This window comes from Berghia stephanieae, chromosome 6, assembly GCF_034508935.2.
Source record: "Berghia stephanieae isolate SIO BIC M18660-M18661 chromosome 6, UCSD_Bste_1.3, whole genome shotgun sequence".
Taxonomy (NCBI): Eukaryota; Metazoa; Mollusca; class Gastropoda; order Nudibranchia; family Aeolidiidae; genus Berghia; species Berghia stephanieae.
Window position 1 is genome coordinate 59,886,384 of NC_088365.1, and position 12,500 is coordinate 59,898,883.

Below are 12,500 nucleotides of genomic sequence, written 5' to 3' on the forward strand. Positions count from 1 at the left end.
AAGAAAAATGTTGGTTGTGAATGTGATAATTTTCCTTTAGCTGGTAAGGATGGGTTTAATTAAACGTACCGAGGACAAGGTGGTCAGTTAAAAGGTTGTTAAAATGTCTACTTTATCATTTGCATGGAAAATACGGATTTTCCAAATTTCAAGCAGGCTGTTCTGATCGTGGGTTGGGGTGGCCTCTCAAGCGCTCTCTTGCCGGCCTATTAATATTTTCATTCTCGAGGGGGATGAGGTAATAGGGCGCATTTATTGCCATTTATGATTAACCATACGATATTGTGTTGTGATTTTTTTCTATCTTTGATTACTTGTGGAATGAGTTTAAATGTTTTGCTTTTTTTCCAAAAACAAATATCAATGCCTTCCACTTATTTTCACCGAATAAGCAAAACACATGTAGTAGATATAATATAAATGAAAGGCGAAATGAATTCAGAACAAACATTCCACGATAAGCCTATGAGAATAACAATAATAATACCACTTACCATCGACGGTAGACCGATAGAGAATATCATTCCACAAGATTATTGAAACACACAGCTTATTGTAAAGTGTTCGTCAATTTTTGCTTGCAAAGCAGTGGCATAACGATCTGGCAAAACACAGAAAATTAATATCTACTAAAGCGTAAATTTAATGTCCTTTTAGACAATTACGTTGTGACTGAATGTTACTGGTTTAGACGACTAAGTGTTTTAATAGTTGCGTGTTATCAACCACAACATTACCACGAAACCAGGCCGTGGTAACATCATTTCTCCAAACTGTTTTTAATACGAAACACAAACAAACAGAAAAATAGCCCGGAAAAGAAATGATAACGTTATCAAACAACGAAAATAGATAGATAATGCTAAATGATAAGAACAACTTAAGTAAATAATAAAAACATTGGAAATAGGTTACGGTATTGATAACCGAGACAACTCGGTTGGAGATACAAGAAAAAGTACAAAGTAAACAGATCTGTTATATATTATTATATGTGTTATTCATATGAATTGTGGATAGTATTTATAGGGGAATCTAACCGGGCATGCCATTAATAAATAATGAGCCACATATTTCTGATTGAATCTTTCTAGTTCAGCCAGAAAAACTATTTTTTAATGTTAAGACTTAGGCAACTCCATACTTTGTATAACCCATGAAACTGGGATTAAAATACGATTCTCATACTCTTGTCTTTGTTGGAAGTCCATTACGGACGTGTTCGCAATTGGTGCACGAGCTTGTAATGAATGCGTTGGGACCAAAGTTCGGATCCCGAAACGCAAAAGAGTGAAAGAAAAATTTTATTCAACCCCTCCATCGGCTCCGATTTCGTTATCTTTGAATAAAAGACATGCTCAAAAATACTTAAATAATACTTCTTTTGTGTCCCCTCATTTAATTCTAATATTATATGTTCTCCCTCATACAGGATTAGAGTATTAAGGGTGGGCGTGGAGAGGGAGGGAGAAGGGGGAGGGAGAAAGAAGGAGGAGGGAGAAAAAGAAGGGGGAGGAGGAAAGAAAGGGGGAGGGAGAAAGAAGGAAGAGGGAAAAAGAAGGAAGAGGGAGAAAGAAGGGGGAGGGAGAAAGAAGGGAAACATGGAGGGAAGGTTGAGGCTGAGGTGGTGAAGGGAACAGAGGGTTTTGGGTTGTTGGGGGCAATAATATGGTTAGTGGATCATACTGGGATACAGGGGAAGGGAGGTAATGTGTGTATATGTGGGGACAGATTCTGCAACATTTAATTGTTTGCAACCCTTTGGACAGATCGCTGATATGCACTTCCCGTCAAATTTGAGAGGTTCAACTACCCAATCACTGACGCACGGACAGTGTGTCAGAAAAAAACATGAATCAACTCATTTGGAGAAGGAAACCGAATCAGGACTAGTCCTATCAATGTTGTGTTGTGCAACTAGCGGGATCAAAAACACCAGGAAATTCGCTATGCTAAAACAATAGCAACTATCAGCAAAGATTTAACAAGGCGACCGGAGGTGGTCCGAAATACTAACTACATATATATATATATATATATATATATATATATATATATATATGTATATATATATATATATATATATATATATATATAAACATTTTAAGTATAATTATCATTACTCCTACAGATCTGTTTCTTGTCACTGGTTATACTTAAAATGTTTATAAATATTAATAGCTCCTTTTATCAAAAAGTTGAGCACTATTATTTCATGGTTTTTGCTTTCATTATTTATTTATTTATATGAAACTGTTAGACTTGACGGTAAATACATACCAGCGACATATCCAAAAGGTTGTAAATAAATGTTACTTTCCGTTTTTGTGTCATATATATCATCTCTCTTGAATCCAGGGTTTATCAAGTTTCTGCAGAAACGGACAGTAACATTTACTTGCAACCATTTGGATCGGTCGCTGGCATGGTATGAATTTCCCGTCCAGTCTAACAATTTCAGTGACCTAATCTTTGATGCATGGTTGGTCAAGAAAGAAAAAAAATGAATAAACTCATTCGGAGATCGAGGCCCAATTCCGATTTCGGCCTAAAAAAAAAATTAAAAATTGAGCTTTATATAGAGCTTTATATAGCGCAATATCCACTAAATGTGCTCAAAGCGCTTTACAAGGGGTCCCTGGTCAACAGCAACATTTAACACGTAGGACGGAACATAACGCCTGTTAGGCGATATTACAATTTTTCGGACAAAGACAGCGCTGTTAACGGCCAGGTACTCATTTTACACCCGAGTACGGTGAGAGAAAGTGAGTAAAGAGCCTTTTCCAAGGACTCAACTATGCGCCGAGCGAGGCTCGAACCCAGGACCTTCCGATCCGAAAGCGAGTGTCATACCACTAGAACTAGACCACATAGCCGCACGACTTGAAATGCTATCTAGTTGACTTAATCAGTGTCAATCTCTAGTGTTGTGCTTTGCTCATGTAACTAGCGGGATTCAAATCATCATGCTATTATGCTATAACAATGGCAAATAAAAGATTTAACAAGACGACTTGGTAAAAATAAAGAGGTCCTTAAAAATAATATCAATAAAAAAAAGAGAAAACGCGGAAGAAGGAAAGATAATCTTGTGTCTACGATATTATTGACAAGGATGATGAAAGTAATCCCCCCTTGCTTGTCACGTGACTCATTAAAGACAACAAGCTTTCAATATGGCCGACATTGACTGACACTGATTAAGTCAACTAGATAGCATTTCAAGTTGTGTTGGCGATTGTTGTTGCTATTTGAGTTGAGAGGAAGTTCCCCTCGCTTTCATTTCATCTGTATCCTTCCTTGTCATTTTTTATCATCGATCCTGATCTTGGTGTTGATTGTGAGGATTTTGAGGATTTTGATGATGATGATGATGATGATGATGATGATGATGATGATGATGATGATGATGATGGTGATAATGCTGTTGATGATATGATGATACTAATGATGATGGTGATGATGATGATAATGATGATGATGATGATGATGATGATGATGATGATGATGATGATGATGATGATGATGATGATGATGATGATGATGATGATGATGATGATGATGATGATGATGATGATGATGACGATAATGATGATGGTGGTGGTAATGGTGGTGGTGGTGGTGGTGGTGGTGGTGGTTGTGCATGATGATGATGATGATGCTGAAGATTATGATGATGATGATTATGATGATGGTGGTGGTGATGATAATGGTTGTGGTGATGGGGGTGGTGGGGGTGGTGGTGGTGGTGATGTCCTTCATAAAATGTGACCCACCACGTCAATCTGATATTATGAAGTAATGAATTAGATTATTTAAAACGAACTTTAAATCAAAATAATGTTGAGGATACTAATTAATCATTAGCATTAATTAAATGCCACGGTATTAATTTCAATTATTAAAAAAAAAATGCCCTTCCGCCATGACATCATAAGATATCGTCGCCTAGGCATACCACGAAGGAATTTAGATAATTCATCATACAAGATGTCTGATGTCAACAGGAATCACCCATGTTGTCCAAGTTATCAAATTGGGGGTTAATAATCTTGCCCAAGGAAAAAAACGTTGAGCCACGATATGTATCGATATGTATCGATATGATTAATTATTATCCAAAATCAATTAATAAAATAAACAGAAGATGACTTCATTTTATCTTCGCTGTTAAACAAATCCTACTTAACTAGATTAAACACAGAATGTTGTAACAGCTTCATAAAAAAACCCCCAAAAATGCTTGCAAGGAAAGTTTTGGGCAAAATTTCCCTCTTCATCCAACAACAAAACTAATTAAAATGATGTTCCACGTAAAACAGATGATCGTCGAAAAGGTTTCTGCGCAGAGGCGTTTTATTCCGTTTGAAAATATCAAAGTGACAAATTAAAGAGCAGGCACTGGTGTAAGATAAAGAACTGAAAATGTTTGTACGATATAAAACAGAGCCAACAAAGTAGAAAGAAAAATACAAGAAAATAAAATGAGCCTTTCTAGAGCGCAATGTCAACTAAATGTGTTCAAAGCGCTTTACAAAAGGTCCTAGCCAACACAACAGCAACATTTAAAATGTAGAACGGGACATGACGCCTGTTAGGCGATAATACATTTTTTTTTCGGACAGAGACAATTCTGCTAACGGCCAGGTACTCATTTTACTCCTGAGTACGGTGAGAGAATGTGAGGAAGGACCCTTCTCCAAGGACTTTACTATGAGCCGAGCGAGGCTCGAACCCAGGACCCAGTCATACCACTAGACCATATAGCCGAAAAGAAAAACCATTCCAAAAATCAGTCTGTCTCAACTGGGGATCGAACATCAGGCCTTCTGATTGCCAGTCGAGCGAGGCAGGCCGATTTTTTGGGATGGTTTAATTTTCTTGTATTTTTCTCTTTCCTTTGTCTGGTACTGACACACTTTTTCAGATCTTTACTTTTTTTCTTTCGTCTGTCAAGATCTTTCGTGCTCGGACTCAATGAAGCTTGACTTGTAATGTGCAGACTTGGCCATCGGCCTCACATATATATATATATATATATATATATATATATATATATATATATATATATATATATATATAATATTACCCTTCATAATAAAACAACCATCATTAGCTATTATTTAACTATTTTCCCCACCCCTTTCACCCAATGCACCATTTATAGCAACACCCGTCTGACAACCTAATAATGTTATTAGAGAAAGGATCAACTATTTCTATTTTAGATAATGTATTTTATTATTATTAGTATTATTTCATTTTGATTATTTTTGAGATTTGTCTTGCTTTTATTATGCTTTAAGATCCTTGTTTTTTGTTTTTTTCAAACTGGTCCAATTTTCCTTGGACAAAATATCATTAACAAACGGAGACCAAAGTTCGACTGAATCAAACATAACATGCTAGAGCCTTTTTTTCCAAGAACTCCAAAAGGAACGTAACAATCTGCCAGAAGAAACAGTGACAGAGTCAAGTCATAATAATGCTGAAAATAATGCTGAAATCTTATATTTAGCGCTATAACTCCGAGACACCAGACTCTGAGCAATCAGAAGTACAATCATGAACAGTTCCTGGCCGTTCTGAACGCATACTGTGCGGCTATGAAGTCTAGTGGTATGACACTCGCTTTCAGATCGGAAGGTCCTGGATTCGAGCCTCGCGCTCGGCGCTTAGTTGAGTCCTTGGAAAAGAATATCTACTCACATTCTCTCACCGTACCCAGGTGTAAAATGAGTACATGGCCGTTAACAGCGCTGTCTTTGTCCGAAAAATTGTAATATCGCCTAATAAGCGCCATGTCCCGTCCTACATGTTAAATGTTGCTGTTGACCAGGGACCCATAGTAAAGCGCTTTGAGCACATTTAGTGGATATTGCGCTATATAAAGCTCAATTTTAATTTTATATAAAGCTTAATTTTAATTTTTATTTTAATACGGCATTGCGCAACGCTTGTCGCCAGAATGATGGGTTTGGTTGTCTTAACGCAGAAGGAAAAGAATGAGATCTTGATCCCGAAGTGGAAAAACTATGAAATGATTGTCTTGATAACAAGAGAAATCCTTTTAAAATAAATCGAGCATTTATATAGCGACATGCGTACAAAAGAAGCTTAATGTTTTTCTTTTGTTGTTATTTTTCTACATGTGAATAAATCTTCTCGTATGTCATATGATATTAAAGAAGAATTAATTTCCCATATAAAAGTGAAAATTATATTCATTTACGGCTATTAATGTTCAAGATACGACCGTTTAAAATTCAATTACAAAATTTGGCTGTTACAAATTAACACGGAATTGTCCAAGTCAGGTCCAAGTGTTTTGCAGGTGTTGACATGTAGCCAGAATACCATAATTCTTGCTATTGAATATACTTTTTGATAATAACGTCATCATTGTTTATTTAGATTTATTGCTTTTCTTACAGCGATGTCTTCAACTAAAACCTTTCTGACAATGTGAAGATTAACAACAGAAGACAGATACAGTATAATTGGCTACATTGAAGCAGGCAGTAGAGTCATAGTAATAATAATAATAATAATAATAATAATAATAATAATAATAATAATAATAATAATAATAATAATAATAATAATAATAATAATAATAATAATAATAATAATAATAATAATAATAATAATAATAATAATTGTCCAAAGAGGCAATTATAGGGAATGAGATTAGCGGAAGAGTAGCGCCCCTTGATTGGACGTCACCTTGCAGAGAGAACGTCAAAATGGTTTTGCGCATGCGTCTCTCTTGACTTCGCTTTCGGTGAAGTGTCTCATGCCGCACAACCAACATGACGTTCTCTCTCTAATAACTTTTCCGATCGCGACTTCCAATCAAGGGACGCTACTCTTCCGCTAATCTCATTCCCTATTGTTAGGTTACAGCTCTTGTAATAGGGGATAAAAAGTAATTAAAATAGTAGCAATGATAATATTATGATATTAATACTGATAGTAATGGTGATAATAACTGCTATGGTAAATGTGTTCCATGTCACTGAAAACAACTATGTATAAACTGCTCAGTAAGTACAAACACCATAGAATAGCTAACCGAAAAAATATCCAAGCATTAACATCATCAATGAGACACCCAATTCAGGACTTGATGCAAGCTAACGCCTCTCCTACAAAATACTGAACAACGCTACGTGGGAAATTCAGTCGATGTAATTTTGAACAAATTAATGTACAAAAGAATTCTGTTGATAACTATTTTTAAAATCTTCTTTTCTTGCACAGAAATGTCCAACTTCCTTCACTTGATTCAAGATTAGTACTGCTTAATTCTTTTTATGATCAGTATCGAAAGGTACAAAATCTAAACTTTATGTTGGAAGTCAGAAGGCATTTCTTGTCAACTTGCGACAAGCACATTCCATCCTCTAATTTGAAATGATCACATCTTGAAGACAGATAGCCGCAGACAAATAAATTTTTCGCCTATAGTTGGGGAATCCATTCTTCTTTAAAATGATATAAGATACAATAACATTTATTTAGACTCTGAAAAAAAAATGTCAACATAAGAACAACTTGATCTTTCTTTTGGAAGAGGCTGTATAGCGCAATATCCACTAAACGTGCTCAATGCGCTTTACAAGGGGTCATCAACGAAAAAAAAACCCTTAATTGGCGATATATAGGACACCGTGTATCGTCCTATACATATAGGACGATATGGCGCCTGTCAGGCAATATAACAAGTTGGTTTTTATTCCGACAAAGACAACACTTTTCACGGCCAGGTACTCATTTTACACCAGAGTACGATGAGAGAATGTGAATAAAGTGCCTTTTCCAAGGACTCAACAATGCGCCACTCAGAGCGGGGTTTGACCCCTGGACCTCCCGATCCGAAAGCAAGTGTCATACTACTTACGAGAAACTCATCCCCAAAAATTAACATGCCTTGGCTATGGTTCGAACCTCCTGATTATTTGTAGATATTTAATCTTACACGAATGATCGCTTCCAAATTTTAAAATTTCTGGTATAGTTTTTATTCTTTTTTTTTTTACATCCTGTTTTATTTCTGCCACTGTTTCATACACTTTTTCAGTGTCCGCTCTTTAATTTGTTGCTTCGCTAATTTATCACTTCTTTATTATCGTGGGATCTCTAAATGTCATAGTTATCGTTATTCTTTAATATGTGACCCAACGCCTCAAAACGGTATTATGTCGGGATGGACCAGATGCTAAAAAGTCAAATTATAGTTAAACTGGTCAAAAATACGAAACGTTGGTATTTAGCACAGTAAAATATGATATTCCTTCTCCTCTTTAAAACATATAAACTCGACTTAAGTCTGATATTTCTGGCTACAAATTCCATTTTCAACATCTTAATCATCCCGACTTAATACCGCTTTGTGACGAGTGGTCACATATGAGATTCACTGGTAATGCCCGCATTTGATTGTCATTAATTAATTATAAAAAAAATGATAACCTCTTATGTGTCAAAAAGTCTCTACACGCCCTTTGAATATTATTTGTGACCCACCGTCTCTAAACGGTATTATGTCGGAATGACTCTGATGCACAAAATTGAATTCATTAACAAAAAAATGAAACTTGGGGTTTGTTTCGATCTGTTATGTTAAAGAATGAAGACAATTTTTCATAATGCAAAAAAAAGCTCAACAATTGGTATTTACTATTAATACCATTTTTAAGTCACATTTCTGGGTCCAATTCATCCCGACTTAATACCGTTTCGAGACGAAGGGTCACATTGTTGTTTGTTGATTTATCTATTAATTAATTAATTAATTTATTTATTTATTTATCTATCGTTTTGTTCATTTATTACAGAAGTGTTACAATAACTCAAAAAGGTTCTATTTTTTTTCCTTAGCACTGGATGCTAACGTTTATGACTAGGTCTCAAACCGTGGTCTTCGTAAAGTTATGGCCTGATAATGACCAAAAAAATGAGGATGGATTGAGTCTACTGCACAACTGAATTAGACGTAGTAGATAGTCACCTTGTTGTGGCTAAAATAATTTTCCTATTTTTTAAATATATATTTCAACCGGAAAACGTCTAAAATATAATATCTATCAATACAAATAACAACAATGTAAATTTGTGACGTAAAAGAAGTGTTAGAAGGTCTAAAAATTTAGACAAGTTGAACATGATTGTTGATTCTAACCGATCAAAATGTCAAAGTTTTTTTCTGGCCAAATTGAAGAATACTGTGATCTGTCAAGGTACGGGGCGGATAGTCGTAACGTGATTGTTGATTCTAACCGGTCAAAATGTCAAAGTTTTTTCTGGCCAAATTGAAGAATACTGTGATTTGTCAAGACACGGGGCGGATAGTCGTAACGTGATTGTTGATTCTAACCGGTCAAAATGTCAAAGTTTTTTCTGGCCAAATTGAAGAATACTGTGATTTGTCAAGACACGGGGCGGATAGTCGTAACGTGATTGTTGATTCTAACCGGTCAAAATGTCAAAGTTTTTTCTGGCCAAATTGAAGAATACTGTGATTTGTCAAGACACAGGGCGGATAGTCAGTCGTCTTCGGTCGTTAGTATCCAGTGTTCTTAATAGATAAAGGTCAGCAAACAATTAAGGGTTTACGCCGGATAAACATAACACCTCGTTAGTCGCATTAGCTTTTGCGATTAACCGAACCATTCCGGGAGTACGGCTGTCTACTTCATACTTCATTTTGGTATTGCAGTACCTCAAGGGCCTCTTGCAATTCCAGGGTGAAGGGTTGATTTGGGATGTAGAACCGTATGGACAAGGACCTTCTCCTGCTTGCCGTAGAGGATAGAAGATACAATAGATACAATATAAATGTTCGTGGATTACCCTACCACTTCTAGTCATTGGAGGATCTTGAAACTTCCAGATCTTTTCAAGGTACTTCTTCTGATATTGTTTGCATTTTTCCATCCCAGAAGTCATTATTTCATAGTGAAAAGGGTCAAGGTCATCACCTAATTTTCGGAAAGCATTGGCTTCATCTTCGCGTGGACGCGTCCACTTCTAGTAATCGGAGAATCTTGAAACTTCGAGATCTTTTCAAGGTTCTTCTCCTGACATCGTATGCTTTTCTCAATCCCAGAGGTCAAATCTAAGAAGCCGCTATTACATGGTTAAAAAGGTTCAAGGTCACCATGTCATTTCAGCATGGGTTTTATATTCAGGACTCGCGTGGACTCCACAACGTCTGGTCATCGGATAATCTTGAAACGTCCAGAGCTTTTTAAAGTAATTCTCGTCCTGACAATAATATATGCTTTTCTTCATGCCAGAAATCCATACCATGAAGCCGTTATTTTATTGTAAAAGGGTTCAAGGTCATCATCTCATTTCGGAAAGAATGGGATTCAACTGCAAGGCTCAGAAGCATAGCACATTTGTCTTTGAATCACTCCAGGAAAAAGAATGAAGTCACACGGGGATAGATCTGATGAATAAGTTGGTGGATAGGTGCGTTTGGACATCTATGTTTCTGTTTAAGGAGAGCGGTGTGGGATTGTTGAGTGGGGGGGGGGGGGGGGGGGGGGAGGCAGAAATTCCTTTGTTTTCATTCTTCATGCAGTCCCTTATCATGATGTCATTGGATCTTAATAATTATGCGTAGAAGGGAGTTAACCCTCTCCTTATAGGACAATCGTCACATTCATTACGGTGCAACCAACATTTTTCTTTTTCAAATTTCTTTTGTACATCATAAAATTTAAAGAAAATGAACAGTGTTTTGTAGAGCATGTTTTGCTAAAGAAATTATTTATCACAAGAATTTTATTGATTAAGTGATAAAAAATCTAGATCTATTTTGTGTTAGTGGGGTGTGAAGTTTTAGGGAATATCCTGAAAATGCATGGTAAGGAAAGGGCTAAGGTTATTATACTCCATTACTCGGTAAACATTTGTGACAAAACGACTCTATCTGGTGATACGTCGGGAAGATTAAGTTACTAAAAATAGAATTTCAAGACAAAGATTTTTTGACCTCTTACGTTTGGAGTGTCGAACGCGTTCTAAGTTCTGTTTCGCGACTTCTAATAACATCAAATATGCCATTTCTCATCAAAGTTATCATTCAGCATCAAAATCTATTTTTAGTAAGAAAAATCCGGGTGCGCGCAAGAGAAAAATGTTTCCTGAACTCCGATGTTGATATTGTTACACAGGAGAGACTAATAAGGCCTTCTCATAATAAAGTTATTACTATGCTTTTATAATCTTGGATTTTCCGCCGAACAAAACGGGTATAATAATATTATATTTTCCTCGAGGTGAAATAGAAAGCTTAAATTTTATATGTCTCTGTCATTTTGTTATGTGTACCGTGGTTAGGTTAGGTTTATGTCAAGATAACCATGTAGCATTGTAGAGGATGGGAGGAAGAAGACGATGGAGGTGGATTGGAGACACGCTTAGAAAGAATGACTCCACTTTAACAAAGAAAGTATTGGACTGGAACCCTCAGGGAAGAAGATCAAGGTGACGGCCACGAGGAACATGGAGAAGAATTAAAGAAGCTGATATACAGAGAAGCGGTAAGACATAGAATGAGATAAAAAAAGTTAGCTCAGGATAGAAAAGGATGGAAACTGTTTGTCTGTGGCCTCTGCCCTGACCCAGGGTGAAAAAGGCAATGATGATGATGATTGGTGATATCATCATTGCCATCTCTCCAGTCTTTACGCTATATAAAGGGTACATTTAATTTTCAAAATTTGCATATATTGTTGTAGTTGTTTCTATTTTTCTGTTATTTGTTTGTTTGTTTGTTTGTTATAATCTTATTTATTTCTTCTATTCATTTATTTATTTATTTATTTTCTTCTTATTTTTAAAAAATGTTTATTTCTTTGTTGTTGTTGATATTTTTGGTCTTGATCATAATAAAAAAAGGAATATTGATTCCATTCTCGTGTATCCTATACATCCCTACCCCTACATAATGATGGTTGCTATCACTGCATGGCATGCAAATTAAGCCAATCAAGAACGCGATAAGACGGAATTCAGATTGTCTGATAGGAGAGCACTTACACCTCTAGACTCTAACACTCTAACAAAACACATTACTACTTTATTTTAGCCAGAAAATTATTTTTTAAAATTCAAATATCAATTGATTAAAATTAATCTAAATCATAGATACCTTATATTCAACACGAGAATTCAATGAATTTGTCAGATTGCATAATTTGGCAAGTTAGGAGGCTATTTTAAATTGTCGACATTTAATATATATATATAAATGTTGTTTTTTTTTAAGGCCAACATCTTAAAAATAAGGTGTTATGTTAAAGTAGCGTAATGGTGGCAAATGATCTGGCAGTGGGTTTGATTTGTATCTATCTAAGTAGACAACTCGTTCAAACACTGCGGTACTTTTACTTGTGCATTTTGTTGTTGTTTAAAAATAACATCCCTTTATTCATCCCATATTATGGGGAAATTTGTCTCTAGGGTTTATTCCAAGGGAAGAC

At 35.8% G+C, this 12,500-nt stretch overlaps 1 protein-coding gene across 6 annotated transcripts in view; it reads right to left on the reverse strand.

The window, feature by feature from the left end:
• Positions 1 to 12,500, reverse strand: part of LOC144975348 (metabotropic glutamate receptor-like) — a 245,421-nt gene that overhangs the window by 164,081 nt on the left and 68,840 nt on the right. For 2 of the 6 annotated variants that reach the window (XM_078919345.1, XM_078919341.1), the window contains exon 4: positions 495 to 601. The exons of the other annotated variants lie outside the window; for them this stretch is intronic. The gene's annotated coding sequence lies outside the window, so the exon portion shown is untranslated. The remainder of the gene's footprint in view (positions 1 to 494; positions 602 to 12,500) is intronic. 6 annotated transcript variants of the gene reach the window in all.